Raw genomic sequence first — 18,091 nt, forward strand, 5'->3', positions numbered from 1 at the left:
TGATGTTCAATGGGCTCTGTGAGTCAAACAATTGAATGCGATACTGAACCAAACCTTGAAAAATATTCAAAAACAACCCCATAAAAATAAGAAAAATTTATGGAAAAATGTAGGAATCGAACAGATTTGAAAAAAGGGCAAAAGGGTGGTTTTGTAGCTTGAAAAAGTCATTATTTCATAAATCCTCTCGACCTCTCGTTTGCCAAGGGATCAACAAGTTATTAAAAAAAGAAAATTTATTACCTTTGTCGAGCTATATTTCGAAAATTCGCTCTAAAAGCCTAAAAAAAGAACGCGTCTTTATACTGGAAACATCATGTTTGGTAACCATCGATTTCAGTTTTGAGAGCGGCATTTGAAAGCTGAGAAAAAATCGTACCAGACAGAAAGTAAAAAAGTAAATAAATCCGTATTTCCTTAAAACATAATACGTCCTAATAAGAACCACGCGCATTTTAACAACTTTAGCTTCCTCCACATCAATATCTGTTTCTGCTCATGATATAAATCGTAATTTGTAAATGCTCACGCGGTTCTGATGCAGAAGTTTCTACAGTTATCTGAAAATCTCTTGATATAGTTCGGTATAAATAATAATTTTTCACTTTTCTGTGAACTTGTTGATCCCTTCGACGAACGAAGGGTTCACTAACTGGAAGTAATTTAAGTGCGATTACTATTTCTTAACTGTGTTTAATCAAGCTAACTTGAAAAAATCTAATTGTAAACATCTTGTGTCAATAGTAACGTGGTTTCAGCGAGATTTTCATAAAGCCCTTTTTTACTAAGTTTCACAAAATATCAATGAAAAACTCAACTCTTTATTTATTAATATTTGTTAGAACTTTTGATAGAATCACAATAGAATTTACATTAAACTTTAAATCTACGTCTCTTTTTAATTCTATCACTTTCGATAAAATTAAAAAGTGAAGTAGATTAAAAGTCTAATGTGAAGTCAACTCTTTATTGCATTCCTTTACATACAACTTTTTATCAAAGATTTGTTATAACTTCAAGAGGAAAACAATTCAACTCAGTTTGCGGAACCAAATACGTGTGCATGGTTTCATTCGAAAAAATGAACGATGAATTAAGCTAGTACCTATTTTAAGATTATTTAATGAGAATTTTTACATTTAGGATTCAGGGCTAAAGATTTTAATCTTTGGGTTTAGGATTTTTCGTTATTGCTTTGGGATGGAAGAATTAGATGGAGAGCAATTGAGAAATATAAAATTTTGTTTGCTGGAATTTGGAATTAGGATTTTGGAATTTGAGCTTGTAACTTGGGATAAAGGATTTTAAATTTTGGGTTATTAATTTATGGGATTTTTTGATATTTACTTGAGATTTTGGCTTTTTGATACGCAATTTAGGATTTCCCATTCTGGAATTAGGAATAAGGATAGAACACAGAATCATAAAGGAATAGAAATTCAAAATTCTGGGGTTTGCGATTAAAGATTTAGCGTTCATAATTTGAATATGGAACTTAATTTTGGATTTACGAATAAAATGTTAGGGTTTAGGATTTACGGTTTTGCATTTTGGACTTAGAAATAAGGATTAGGGATAAAAAATTTGAGATTTAGGACTTAAGATTTAGGATTTATAATTTGAATTATAAGCTCTAGGTTGTAGAAAACATGATTAAGGATACAGGATTTAGAATTCAAAATTTTGCGTATGGGATTTTGAGTTTAAAATTTAGCTTTATGGTAAATAATGGACTGAAAATATCGAATTTTGATTCTAGGATTTAAAATTTAATTTTTTTTAGGATTCATGATTCTGGGTTTGAGATTTGGGAGTTCTCTCCAATCATGTGAATAGGGCCCATGTTCCATATGTAAACAAGCCACAATTTCATATTTTTCAATTAATTCAATGTACGAGTTGTGATTTCGGGCTTCGGATAGAGGATTTCAGATTTATCAGGGTTTCAGGGTTTAGAATGTAAGGTCGGGAATTTGGGATAAGGTATTTTGCGTTTTATAATTGGTATACAGAATTGTAAATTTTAAGGTTCGGATTTAGGATTCATTATTTGACGCATTTCAATTATGTATTGTGTTGTGTTATTTTGGTATTTTGATTTAGGATTTTCGATTTTAAAGTTCAGTATTAAATCTTGGAATTTCAGATTTTATTCTTAAATATTGGGTTCGGATTTTGTAACAAAAATTTTTGATATTAAGCTTGAGATTTAAAATTTGGATTTAGGATTAGGGTTTTTGTATTTAGGATTTAGGATTTAGGATTTGTGATTTAAAATTCAGTGTTTCGAACGAATGATTTAAGATTCAGATTTAAGGATTTAGGATTTAAGATCTAGCATTTAGGGTTTAAGGTTTAGGAATCAGGGTTCAGGATTTAAGGAATTAGAATTTGTGATATGTGATTTAGAATTTGTGGTATTGGACTGAGGATTTAGGATTTGAATTCTAGGATTTAGAATTTACGTTTTAGGGTTTAGAAATTGGGTTAAGGATTGTAACTTCAGGAATCAGAATTTAGGATTCAGTGTTTTGTAATTGGGATTTAGGATTATTAATTTATGTTTTTTTGATTTATGATTATGTGTTCTGGACTTCAGAGTTTGCATTGTGGATAATGTATTGTAGACATTGTGTTTTTGATTGCAAGTTTTTGTTATGATATTTCAGATTTGAAAAATAATTGTTGAACTTGGATTCTGAATTGGGGGTAAAACAAGTTCTGCTTTTAAACTTCAGATTGCGGATTGAAGATTAAAGGTACAGGGTTTTCAATTTAGGATTTCAGTTTCGGGATCCTTCTAGATTTTGGATTTTTATGGATACTGAAATTTAAGTTTTAGATTAGAGATAATAAATGTTGGATTCTGAATTATGTATTGGATTTTTGATTTTGAATTTTGCCATTCGGAATACCGGCAACGGATTTTACTCTTAGCGTTGAAATTTCGAATTTCGGATTTTATGTGTTGGTTTCTAAAGTTTGCTGCATCTAGTATTGGAACAAACTTTAGCTCATATTGTGACGCTCCTGGATGGATTTGGAAGTTCTTGGCGCCAAAGTGTTGGAAATTTTGTTAGCTTCACCTATGTATTTTTGACATTCAACAAAACGACTGTATTTTACAGACAATCAACATTGAAGCCGAAAGGAAGGGAAAAAGTTGCGCACAGTTATTCGGAAAATTCATTGTGGTCTGCATCTAAGCTAGCTAAACAGCTGAAATTGTCAAGAAATATCGCATGGCGCGTTATCAAACGGTATAAGGAAACAATGATGACGATTAAGAAGCCTTAAGCCAATCATCGGAGTCTGTTTCGACACTGGCTGAAACGGTATCAGAAATAGGCATCCCAAGCTAAAATCAGTGTAACGTTGGCCACTTTCACTACCAATCGAACCCACCGACCGAAAACCGCGTGGTAAGATTTTGAAGACCATCAAGAGGAATCCCAAACTGGCGGACCGTAATTTGAAATCAAGTCGTATAGAGATAGCAAACAAAATAGTGTGACCAAAATTCGTGCTCGGGAGCTACACGACCAGGTGCTGCCCAAGTTCGACGGATGTTTTCTGATGGACGATAAAATTTATGTCTAGGCTGACTTCAGGCAAATCCCAGGTCAAAAATTTTACTTCGGAACGACTCAGGGGATGCTCCAGCCAAATTTAAACTTGTTTTTGCCGAGAAATTTGCACGAAAATTTATGATTTCCATTTGCAGCTGTGGCGAAAAAACAAAAGTTTTTGTTACAAATAGGAAGATGACGTCGGAAAACCAAAAATAGTATGATCCCACGAACATCGTGTGATGTTTTGGCCAGATTTTATGAGCTGTCATTACAACAAAGTCGTTCAAGAAGGGGTCCAGTTTGGTCCGAAACCCTCCCAATTGCCTCCAGTTTAGTCCTATGAAGATATACTGGACAATCAAGAAGAGACATCATTCGGGTGAAGACCACGTGGAATATGATAGCCTAAAACGATGGATGGAGAAATGAGCCGTATTACAGGAAAAGTTCAAGGATTCCTTCGAAACCATGACGAATGGTTTTATCCGTATTAATTCTTAAAAGTATTAAGGAAATGCTGTTTTTATGAACGAAAAGCTTGAATTCAATAATAAATCACTGATTCACTGATTCACGAAACTATTTTTGTTTCAATACTATCTGAAGCAAGTTTTAGGTTTTGATTTCAGAATCACACATTTTAAATTTAGGATTTTGGATTTTGCATCGCAGATTTTTGGATTTGTATTTAGATTTTTTTTTATTTGGAATTAATACAGGATTAATTTCAAATGATGATTTCAATATACTGAACTGGTAAATTACATTATCGGATGGATGAATCAAAACGAAAGCTGAAACATGAATATATGTGCAAAAGAAAATATCCACAGTGTAATTCAATGATTCCATGCAAAAAAGTTTATCCTATTTTTTGTGCTCCGATTATTCTAAAAATCGTTACAATTGTTTTTCATCGAAAATTTTCTGATCCGTAGGTTTTCGTTAAGCGATTCTTGTAATACATTGACATTTTTCAAAATTTTTATTTTCAATCATTAGGTGTCAAATTTAGAGTAATGTTACGTATTTCAAAGGAAAATACAAATTTGTACTTTGGATAACAATAGCTATGCGAAAATCATGATACAAAGCATGTTTTGCCGTTTCGAAGGACTCAAGACCTTGAAGAACTTATAGTTTGATTGTTTGGATTCCTCAGGAAATTTCACATAAAATATCAAATTTCGAAGGGGGTACATTTTTTCATCTTGGAGATAGAAGTTTTTAAATTTTAAGTGGCAGCAAATATGTTAGAAATCATCACGCGTCTCCATTACAAAAAATACTGCGATGCATGACAGAGCTGCGTTTTATAAATTTAGTGATATTTCCCAGGGGAGTCAAAAAAAACCTTCAAAACAACACAATGTGGTTTGCATCATGACGTTTTAATAACAGTTTTTAGTTAAAATACAGTTTGGTATTTTTTCTTGAAAATGACCATAATTTCAGTTAGTTTTTTGAAAATTGCAAATTTTTAAAAAAAGACGTTTTGCGTCACTTTAAGAGGCCAAACAAAAAATAAATATGAGCTTAAAATGTTTCGATAAAGAATAACTATAGCGATGTTGAACATATTCGGAACAAATTTATTTTGGTTAGGACATTCCAACACGGAAACGCTGATTTCAGAGTGTGCTTACATATTTTTAAGTTCTCAACGGAATATAATGCAGAATAAGAAATTGTGGGGTATTGTGTGAGTGTACTGGAGTATGAAGCATCACTATAGACTATTTTCAAAGAAAATAATAAATTGTTATAAAATTATAAATTCGCAAAACTTCATCAATTATTACCTCATCGTAGTGTTTAATTTTTCCTGCGTCGAAACAAAAATGATAAGAACTTCTTACTTATTTTCCGTCACATTCTCAAGCACCCTCCCCGAAATGTACAAATTATATTTTAATGACAGCACTTTTACGCTGCCTTCGCACAGTCGTCCGCACTGTGCTTCTAATGCCCTTCATTCGCAATCATAAACGCAGTCTTGATTTGACACGTGAACGTGACGCAGCCGTGGAACTTTTTGCGCTCTCCTCTGCTTAGCTGAGGCATACTGCTCAAGGACATTCGGCGTGTGTTCGGGATATGAAAGTGGGCTCACTCTGCTCTGCTCGTTTGCTGCTGCTGCTGCTGCTGCTGCTGCTGCTGCTGATGGCAGTATCAAAGTCTACTTTCACTCCAATGATTGCTTGCTGCTAAGAAGACGCTCATTTTGCACGAAGTAAATGGGTGAAGGTCTCGGGGGGAAAGTTGAGAAGTCCTGGAGGAAATGTTTCGCCAATGTGATACACCACAGGCGACATCGCACCGTGCCGCCAATCGAAAGCTTTGCGGGTGGGTTCAACACCAAAGTCGACGTCGACGACGTCGGTGGCGGCGTTCACATTCAAGCGTTTCTCCGAATCGCTCGACACTATCGCGCCCTGTGAGATGCCGTAAATTTTCTGCATAGCGCTGGTATCGCAGACAACGTCTTTCACAGAAGCGGGTGTAGCCAGACAGTGCCAAAGCATGCAAATACAGTGCTGTTTTACGAAAGGTAAAATTAAAGAAAATTTGTTGGCCTTGTATACGGAATTTAAGATTATATGTTTAATTGACCGGCAGCTTCACTGCCATTGTGGATTCACTTCCTACGTTCATGGTGTCGCTTGCTTAGCAGGGAGTGGACAGGGTGGTAACGATCGCTCTGCTCGAGGGGATTCGAATTTATGAGTTGTTGAGAGCATACGATATGGCGTAAATGGAAACAAAACCATCGTTTATGTCAACGCGTTGGAGTGTGGCGAATTGTGTGCCACTCTACCCAGCAGTCGTTCCTATTATTCAGTACACTCTAACCCACCATGGTCCGACGATGTCGCGGTAGGGTAATGGGGTCTCCCTGCAACGGATGGAACACATTCTCGCACAATAAGGACATAATGTATGCTGCCGCACACATATCAGGCTGAGAAAGCGAGTGATATTCCGCCAGTTCAGCAGTGCAAGGCGAAACAGCAGGACAATTTATACTGTATTATTTATGATGTTAACAACACTCGGCTGTGAACAGGGACTCAGGCGTACACACATACTTATTCTCTCGATTACTCACAAATATTGCTATAACGACAGCGGTCTTTGCATTCATTAATGCTCGAGAAGAGATTCGATTTATTGCTCTTTGTTGTGGAAAATTAAATGCTGCACAATTGTGCCCTTGTTTATGTTTAGTACCGATGGATGTGTGCCCTGAAGAGCGCATTCACAGCACATGATATTAGCACGGGGAGAGACAAAAAAATAACACGATAGGGTGAGGTTTTTGCGAAACATAGAACTTTCTCCCTCCCCATGCCCAGCCCCGTATACATATGGATATGAATTATACTTGCTGATGCAAAAGGTGGGTGTATTGTATTACGAGGAAATGTAGTAACTCAGTCAATGAACTGGAAAATATTGCTTGATTTATTGACACTCTAGATGTGCCAGCAGCACGGGTCACATGAGAGCAAATATTGCTGATTGTCACATGTTGCTCGATGAGTTGGAATATATGAAAATGAATTAATATTGATTAGGGGTACACAGAGTGTTGATTTTTCACGAGCTTAGATTCTCTGAAGTCATTTATTGGAATTGTATTGAAGTAAATGTATTACATGGTGATACGTCGATCAAAAATTCAATTCTTCGGAAAAGTAGCTGACTCTGTTAGTCAGTCAAGTTTTCATGCTGAAATCCTCATCTGATTATTTTTATCTTACTCTATTAAACTCCATTGTTTTCCGTTGAACATTGATTTTCAAATAAATCTTCAATTCAGTAAAAAACATCGGAGTTTTGTTTCAAAAGTTTAGATAACGATATGTTTACAAGATAACAACTGTCGTTCGGTACCAAATACGTGTTTCCCCGATCCAATTGCTCAGCTCGATAGGTTTTCCTCAAATCCAGACCACCGCCAGCCTCAGCCTCTTCGGCACCAATCCATTAGGCCGACGATAACGCTACAATATTGATTTGCCAGCTGTTTGTTTCCTCACCGTAATCCTTGTTACATAACTACTATATAATCGGAAAAGTGATACCGGGCCGAATTTCTTCCCCTACATCGGTGTTAGCAAACACAGCGCCAGTGCGGTGAAAACGTTCCGTTCAATTTTCAGTCCATCCCAGGCCCAATGCTAACAAGAGAAAATATCTCGAATTCATATCTCCTGAAACGGAAATTAAACTTTTCCTCGTTTTCCAAAAGTCGCCCTTTTTTATGCACAGGGTTGATACAACTTGGCGAATGTTCGTTAGTGCAGCTTGTTTGTCTTCAGCCTCAGGGCAGTTCTCGGGACATGCCACCCTCTCTCTCTCTCTATCCCCCCTGACCGCGTCGTGTTCCGTGTACGAGCTAATAAAACGATGAAGACAGAAAAAGTGGACACTTCAATCTAGTCAATCAAATGCGGATGTGATCCCTTGCTCACTTCGTTCTCGTTCTCCGCCCGGTTCAATTCTGCACAAGCACAGAACGGACGAAAAAAAAGCATAAATTGATTACTTTTGGAAAATCATGTTCCGGATACCCTCAAGCGACGTTTTGTTGCTCACACATTACGAAAGAGCGCACAGTAAACATATTCTTTTTTTTTCTTATTTCAAAATAAACTACACAATGAAATGTACAATTTATTATATCTATAACTTTTTTTCTGGAAATTCATAATTGAAATTTTTTTTCAATTCTTACAGTGCACCCTGTGCAAACGTCCTTTTGCTGTGCTTCACAGTTACTTCAATAAATGACTGACCAACTCAGGAAAAGCGTGAAACACCACCAAAATAGCACCCTGACAGGGCAATGATTTTGGCGATGTCCTTTTGGGGAGCAACCGCGTGCCATTCAAGCAAGCAGCTACTAACAGTGCGAGCCGGTCACGATTCAAGCGAACGTTTCATTGAATCACGCCCTACCCCTTTTTGCGCAGAAAAAAACTCCCCACAATGTCGTCACCACAAGGACCGGAAGGAAACGCTGCGAAGACGTTCTTTAATTTGCTACAACTTTCGGTGTACTGTTTCATTATTTTGTCAAGGATTTTTTTTTTTTGTTGCTCTTTGCCGCCTGTTTCATTGTTTGTTCGTCTGCGCTTAGTTGACTTCCAGAATACTGTCAAACTCTCGGCTTGGTTCGCATTGTACACATTTCAGGACCAAACTGGCATGTGTCGCCATCAGAGAAAGGTCATTCGACGCGCAAAAAACAGCAAAATTTCGGGGACCGGAGATGGGAACGAACTGTGCAGAAGCGATACATTGTGACATTTATTTTCCCTTGGCCCGATTCGGATGCTATTAAGTGTGTTGGAGTTTCGTCTGGTTGAAATTCGGACCCTTAAGTTTTTCTCATTTTTGCCTTGCATGAATCGGCTGCTGAGGGAATTAATGGAATCGCATAGCAAACCGACGTCATGATGGGAAGAGATTTAAACCAAATTTAAGGTTTTTAAACAGCTGAAAATGCTTGAAAATGGTTAAGGCTATTAAACACCAGTGACAGTCGACTGTGACAATCTGCTAGTCGAATATACCAATAAAAGATTCTTACATAAACTGCCGGGAATTCATTACAATATGAAATGTAAAGGAGAAAGACAACGCTATGTAATGAAATGCGGAAGAATTGTTAGAACTATTCTATTACCCCCATATTTTAGCATCGAATTTGCTCTTTGAAGAGTAAGACCTAACATCTGTTAAAGCAAAAGGCAAAGATAAACAATTTCGAGTTGGTACTTATTGTAACGCTACAAATGTAGATTTCAGACCCCCTTCCCTCCTATGTAACGATAGGTAACGTTCGATATGACTCCCCCCCCCACCAAAATTACGTAACGCTGAACAGCCTGACCCTCCTTCGAAATTTTGAATTTCGAAAAAACATCATAGCTACGTAACTGTCTCTATTAACCCCCCCCCCCCCTCCGGGGGCCGCAAGGTTACAGAGTCCGCCCTGGTAAGCGGGTGGTCGTGGGTTCGAATCTTAGTAGAATCAGGCCATTTGGTTGCCAAAGGACTCTAGCATGGGTTTATTCTCAGGCTTTCCACCAAGTACCCTTCCTTCAATCTGAATTCTACAGTACCTCTGTTGACTTTCCTTCTAACAAAAATAAGTCCCTGTTGTAATAAAACTGGTGTGAGTAACGTATGAAAGTTCTCTCCAGGGAATTGTAATTTCATTAAATAGATTATAGACATCAAACAAATTACTCACTGTCCATAATTCAAAAATTGGCTAATATGCCATAGGCATCAAATCGAGAAAAACGCATTTGAAAGTTTTTTGTCGGTACAACATATTTTGACTGTTCATGACAACTTTTTTATTGAGTATATCACTCTTCATATATGCTGGAACCTTGCCGTTGAGTTGAAACAGAGAAATTTGTAGGAAACCGCCACGTATTTTTAAGACAGTAGCCGTTTTTTTCAATTATAAACGAAAGGTCAGTTGACAAAACGGTGTGCGATTTGGCTAATATCCATACGATGTGAATTATATCGTACACGTTGGTGATGAAAATGATTTTAAATTTAATAAAACAACACGGAAGCACAAGTGAGGATGAAAAGGACGACGAGAAAATTGTTACGTGCAGCAATATAATAATATAACGAAAATATTATTATTCATGGTAATCTCACAATCCACTTTCCTATTTTTTCTCATCAAATCCAAAATGAAATCTGAATCTTCTCTTCATTAATATTACTCCTAATCAAAGAGCTAAATATCATTTTTTAAATGTAAAGATTTATGACAGAAGGAAACAGTCACACGTTTTGGTCATTGGGTTTCGCAGTACAACATATAAATTCTTGTAGCATCAAATACTCTTCGTGAAAAAGTCAAATTTGATGCAAGGGCTTTACGATCGCTCACCTGTCGCCAGTAACCACCAAGCTACAACAAACTTTCGAAAGTTAGAAGAAACACAGTTCAGTAATAATACACTGGTTCGTGAACATGCCACAGGTTCATATTGGATATTGGATATTAGCCAAATTCTCAATTATTTTGGATATTAGCCAAAATTGTTTCACGTTTGCTGCCTTCCCAAATGCATTTTTTGACAATCGGCTTCCGTAGGGACCTTGTTTAGGGTGTGTACCATCACGAGAAACTGTTTTCTCGATTTTGGTTAAAATGGCATATTAGGCAATTTTTGAATTATGGGCAGCTCAGTAGTTTATGAAATCAGTTTTTTATAGTGAAGTGGTGAAAATTCACAGCCAACTTGATTATAATTCAACCAATGCATCCCCAGCACAGACGACACTAAAGTATTCTAACGATTTGACTTTGTAAATGATTTATTATCGCTGTTGTTGTTGCTTTGTTCGCTCGAGTGTACAACGACACTAGAAGTATGACTCTCACTTATAAAAGCTAGCATGCAGATATATAACACTGTGCTACAGCGATTTAGAACTTAAACTTGAAATTTGCCACCTGTTTTTGCGAGAAAGATACTACAAATACACTAAAATTTTGAAAGTATATCCAATGACGAATCATAAAACAGGTGGCAAATCTCAGGTGAATTTGAAAAATTGCGTGAAAAAGTCTGAAAATTTAGATTTAAGTTCAAATAACTCAACATATTTTAGTGATATTGGTACAAATCTGTGTATATTTAAAAAATCTGTTTATCCCCTTTTCCAAAACTGCTAAAATATTGAAAATCGGTCAGGAAATGACTGAGTTAAAAAAATTGTATGCGCTGCAGTCCAAAAACCGTATTTTGACCATAACTTCAAACTATAGAGGTGTTTGGAATACTTCTAGTATGAGCGAATATTACACTCAACAGGACCTACAACCTACACTAGGTCACTTAAGAAGTTCTTGCTTTTTTTCTCCATTTTTGGCACCGTGAAAGGATTGTGCGATAAATGCCAAAAATTCTAGTTTTAATAAAAAATATATAACTCAGCTAAATACTCACCGATTTTTACAAAACTACCTTTGTTCGATTGGTCATTGAATATTCTTTCAAAATTTTAGTGTATTTGTAGTATCTTTCTCGCAAAAACAGGTGGAAAATTTTAAGTTTAGTTGAAAAATTGCGTGAAAAAAATCTAAAAAAAAATAGATTTAAATTCAAATAACTGAACCTGTACATATTTTGAAAGCTCTGTTTATCTTCTTTTCAAAACTTCTAAAATATTAAAAATAGGTCAAGAAAAAAACCGTATTTTGACCATAACTTCAGATTTTGGGGGTGTTTGGAAAATTTCTAGTATGAGCGAATGTTACACTCAACAAGACCTACAACCTACACTAGGTCACTTCAGAAGTTCTTGAATTTTGAAAATCTTAATTGTCTATCCTATCACCACTGTTGCAAATGAATGATTTACTGGAAAGTAGACCGAGTCACAGCGCAGCAGGCGGCATGTTTATATGTTTTTTTCGCTTAGAATTAGTGCTCAAAAGTTTCGTCCTCTCGAAAAAGCCTCCATGCAAAATCTCAGCTCAATCGTACCTTGGGAACACGTGCCTTAAAGCTCTCAACATCTCGACGTTTCATGCATTTCTAAGACATTTGGTAAAAAAAAGTAGGATGTTGTATCCCAGACACGACCGTGTAACTGACATAAAATTACGCGCAGTTGGTATTAACAATGCAGCAACAAATCATAAGGCCTACTGTTGTTTGTTTTTGCTTGGATATTCGGAAAAACACCTCCCTGGGCATTTAGTGACGCCGAAATTAAGCTTGTTCAATTCCTCGTCATTGCGAACTGCCTCTTGCAAGAGGATTCTCATTCTATTATCTCAAGCAGTGTTCCCGCCAATTCCAACACTTCTGCAGCAAGGTACATCGCAGTCCTCCAGCACCAACCCGCATGCCGTTAGCAGCAACCTTGGGACTGGTTATGCGTCTTCTTCTACATTCACCACCCATGTGGTAGGAACGTAATCACGATAAATCACGAATGATATATGTGAACTGCAACCGATTTCCAAGTATACACTTATATCACGCAAAAGTCAATGTCGCATGAAAGATGTGATCCCGTGAGATTGTTTCAAATAGCAACGGAGAGGACTTACGCGACAAGTGGGAGGGGCCACGCACATTGGATCATGGAAGTACGTAAAAAAAGTTTGGGTTACGCTGCGCGTTGTTTTTTAGGTATAAAGACCACCGTTGCGCGCGAAGCACATTAGTTTTGTGTCAACTGTTCAACCGTCAGCAAACTCGTGATCAAGATGGAGAATACAAACGGGGCACGGACAATCAGCAGAGCAGCCAAGTTTAGATCCCGTACTATTGCTGTTCTCAGAAGAGCTAGCCAAGTACGCTGGGTACAATGCTAAAACTAATGAGTTGTTCCGTTCCTCCTGCCAAGTACAAATCAAAATCGACCTTTTTCAAGGCCACAAATACGTTTTTGCAGATATGTCGGATTTTATTTCCTTAAAAGCAATGTTAGCTTGTTCAAAACTTCTCCAGTCACTAATGCAGTCCGCTAGTTTCCTCTGTTGGTCCATCCGCCACGGAAGGCTGGCTTATATTTAAAATCACCACCTGCTGCGCTCGGATAGACAATGAAAACCAAAATTCTGCACGCTGGCAGTCGTTCTGCACGTTGGTAGTCGTGCGAACAAAGTAACAACAACAAATCGTTTATATACTTTAGTGTCGGCTGTGCTGGGAAAGAGGTTGGGTTTCATCATTGCGGACACGCGATTGGTTGAACTATAATCAAATTTGCTATGAATTTTAACCACTTTACTATAGAAAAATGTTTTTTTTTTTTTAATTAAACTAGAGAAATTTGTTCTCTATCTAACGAGATATTAATGACTAAAATCTGTTCAGTGGTAACAAATCTGTAAGCATTCGAAATCTTTCATTCAGCCGTTTCACTCTATTTTCGATATTTCGGAATAGCACCCTACTAAAGTAATACGTAATTTTACGTTGAAATTCTATTTTAAGGACTAGCGACATTTTGTTATCGCTTGGAATAAATGTAAAGCTACGGTCACACATTTCATAATTAGCCAGGTAAAAAAATTCAACATTACTTCAAGAACGTGTTTGTGGCCCCGAGAAGGGCTGAATGTAATTTTTACTTGCCAGGATGAATGGAACAATTGGTTTGGAGCTAGTGTATTCCATAACAACTTAAGTTTAGCTTCAGTTTCGTACTCCACGTGCTTGGCTGGCTCTCCTGGAAACACCAAGCGTACAAAAGTCTGAATTTGACTGCTTGGCACTTTCAGTGCCATCTATCGCAGTCCGTCCCTTTTTTCACATTATATCATTTAATTACATACGTTGCTCCGCCTGGTTTAAGACAATCACACGGTTTTTCATCGTGCAGGTAGCAGTTTTATTCATCGTCACTGCGCTGCTAGGCTGCAATTCACGGTAGGTCGAATTCATCGTCTGCTACGTAATGACAATTATGCTCGGAGATCCTAGAATGATTATAAGTGGCAATATATAAGGATAAATGATATTATGTGAAAAACGATGCAACGAAATGACAAATAATGACCGAAAATGAAGCTGATGGTAAGAAAACTAAAGCTTGGCTAGAAATAAATAAAAAAAATAAAAAAAGAAATGACAAAATATAGCACAAAATTACAAGTACACGAAATGACAGGAAATTATAAAAAATGACAAAAAACAATAACACTGTGCTACAGCGATTTAGAACTTCTGAAGTGACCTAGCGTAGGTTGTAGGTCTTGTTGAGTGTAACATTCGCTCATTCTAGAAATTTTTCAAACACCCCCAAAATCTGAAGTTATGGTCAAAATACGGTTTTTTGGACCTCAGTGCATACAATTTTTTTTACTTAGTCATTTCTCAACCGATTTTTAATATTGAGGCAGTTTTGGAAAGAAGATAAACAGAGCTTTCAAAAAATCTACTGGTTTGTACTAATATCAATAAAACATGTTGAGTTGTTTGAGTTTTAATACAATTTTTTAGCTTTTTTTCACGCAATTTTTCAATTTAATTTGAAATTTGCCACCTGTTTTTGTGAGAAAGATACTACAAATACACTAAATTTTTGAAGTTATATTCAATGACAAATCAAACAAAAGTGGTTTTGTGAAAATCGGTGAATATTTGACTGTGTTATAGGGTTTTCAAGAAAACCAGAATTTTTGGCTTCTATCCCTCAATTATTTCGCGGGGCTACAAATGGTGAAAAAACACAAGAACTTCTGAAGTGATCTAGTGGAGGTTGTAGGTCTTGTTAAGTGTAACATTCGCTCATACTAGAAATTTAAAAAAAACACCCCCAAAATCTGAAGTTATGGTCAAAATACGGTTTTTTGGACCTCAGGGCATACATTTTTTTAACTCAGTCATTTCTCAACCAATTTTCAATATTGAGGGAGTTTTGGAAAGAAGATAAACAGAGCTTTCAAAACATTTGCAGGTTTGTACTAATATCACTGAAACATGTTGAGTTATTTGAGTTTAAATATAATTTTTTAGACTTCTACATGCTATTTTTCAACATAACTTGAAATTTTTCACCTATTTTTGTAAGAAAGATACTACAAATACAATAAAATTTAAATTAATTTAAATTAAAATAATATTCAATGACGAATCAAACAAAAGTGGTTTTGTGAAAATCGGTGAATATTTGGCTGAGTTATAGGGTTTTTAAGAAATCCAGATTTTTTGGCATCTAACGCACAATTGTTTCACGGTGCTACAATTTTTCTCTCCGAGAAAAATACTTGCTCCGCTATTCCCACCAAAGCTTTACCGGTTTAAGTTAAAGCTCACACACAAGGGCTAAACAGTACAGCCAGTGAGTGGAATCAAACATGAAAAAGTGATAACGAAAATCGAAGAAAAATTGCCGATAGAAAACGTTGAATAACGATAGTAGAATGGTAGGAGTAAAAAAAACAACTAATAATTAACAGTTTAAACAAAAATCCCCCTTTCCCTTCAGCTCAAAATACCCCGGTTGATTAATTCTGACTACACAAACCCGCAAAGCTCATGCGCTAAACAAAAAACGATACCTTTGTAAGTGATAGACCACAACGATTTTAGAATATTGTTAAATTAACCCATCTATTTTAGTATTCCATTGAAAAGGCCGCAACCAACGGCCGAAACGTCGGATGTGAAGAAAATATTCGTTTAGATCTACTGAGACTGCAAAGCCGAAAATCCAAAACCGTAAAATTATAGAAATGGCAATAATATAACAGTAACGACCGAATGAGAAGCGAAAATAAACAAAATAATATTACCGAAAATAAACAAAAAAAATGGAAACAAAAAGTACTAAGGGATAATGAGAAGGTATAACAAAAATTCGCAAGGCTGTACGAGAAATGAAAAAGGAAAGAAATAAGAATAAATGAGAATAACCTATGATACTAAATGATGAAAAAACACTAATGAAATAACCATGAAAAGTGATGAAAAATGGCAAGGAATGTCGAACAATGACGAAAAAAGACAAGTTCAGGTCGGACTCGGTTATATAGAGACTCCATTTTTAATTGACTCGATTATATATGATTCGATTATATATTATTTTAGACTCGATTATATATAGAAGCAAAAAAAAATTTCTGGAATTTCAAATATGACTTATCTAGAGCTAATATATCGCAAAAGAATATCTACAAAATACGTAACGCTTGATAAAAAGGAAAAAAAATTAAAAAAACTAATTTTGAAAATTGTTCAAAATAATTTAAAAATAAAAAATTAATAAAAATACTTAAACAAAAATACCTGAATAAAAATAATTTCAAAAATAAAACAAAATAATTTTTCAAAATTTGAGAAATTAAATATGTACCAAGAAGTTGACAAATCTACATATAATTTTCAATTTTTTTAAAATAATATTTCTTTACATTTGACAGGTATAACTACAAGATATGTATTTTTTCTTTGTAAGAAATTCTGACTTTTAGGGGGTTGAATCAAAAATAAAATTCTTATATATTCAAAAAGAACAAATCATTTATGAAAAATAAATATAAAACATTTTTTTCTCTGATTCGATTATATATAAAATTATATATAGTGAAAAAAAATCGGAGACTATATATAAACGAGGCCGACCTGTACTTGAAGTAAAGACAAAACTGATAAATAAGGCAGATGTGATAAAAATGACAGAAGTGACAAAAAACTAATGAAAACGACAAATAAAGATAAAAATGCAATTAAGACAAGAAAAAATAAAATAAATAAACGAGATAACAAACGACAAGATATAACGAAAAATGACTAGAAATCACATAAGTGAATAAAATTATAGCAAGAAAAGTTGACAAAGAATGAACAAAAAATTAATATTAGTTATAAGAAGCGAATGAAAGTGACTAGAGAGGACAGAAAATGACCAAATATGAAAAGTAATGACAGAAATTGATATAAACTGTAAAAATAGCGCAATAAAAACAATCACAAATGACAGAAAGTAACAAGAATAAACGGAAAATTCAACGCAAAGAGAGGGTATCGACAGAAAAGCCAAAAAATTGAAATGATCAAAATGACAAAAATTAAGAAAGAAATAATAAAAAGTTACATAAAACAGAAGAAACACAGGTCGGACTCGATTATCCGGAATTTTAGACTCGATTATCCGGAATTCAATTTTTTTGGTGTCCGTTTCTAATTTTTATTCCGAAATATTGCCTTTACCATCCCTTCTGGCATATTTGTTGCAATTTAAGTCACTTCCGGCATGTTTGGGACATGTTCGAGTTAAGTGGAAATAATCAATGTCCAATTTTTTTTTTTGCTTCTCAAGATTTTACCACTTTTCGCCTCAGAGATAACAAGAAAATAAAGAAAAGAAATATTTGTTTTACGTTCGTCAATCGCAAAATTGCAGTATTTTTGTGTGATTCGATTATCCAGCAAACACGATTATTCAGAATGAAATTTTTTTTATGTTCCGGATAATCGTCGGATTACCAGGAAATAATTAGAAACAACGAGAAGTAACATAAAATGTTAATATGTGGCTTGAAATGACACAAATAGACAAAAAAAGACAAGATAAAACAACACAAAATATCACGAAATCGAGAAAACAGTAAAAGATGATGACCTGGACATAAAATAGAGACAAGAAATGATGAGACACAAATAAAAATGACAAGAAACGTTCGCAAATGACAAGTTATGACATGAAATAACTGAAATCTCGAAACTCGCATATGTGACGAAATGACAAAACTGTCATGAAAAGCCAAAAAATTAAATTAAAGACAATACAGGACAACAATGAAAAAAATAAACAAAAATATAAATGATAAACATGGCAAAATAAGACAATAAATGGCATGAAAAATCAATATACAAGAATAAAAATTTACTGAAAATAACAAGAAATACATAAAAAAATTATTCCACCTAGCGGTCAGACCCAGCCTTTCTCATTCAAACTAATATCAAATTGTTATGAAGTTTGTTATTTGTAAGCTTAAGAGA

This window comes from Wyeomyia smithii, chromosome 2 (assembly GCF_029784165.1).
Source record: "Wyeomyia smithii strain HCP4-BCI-WySm-NY-G18 chromosome 2, ASM2978416v1, whole genome shotgun sequence".
NCBI lineage: Eukaryota > Metazoa > Arthropoda > Insecta > Diptera > Culicidae > Wyeomyia > Wyeomyia smithii.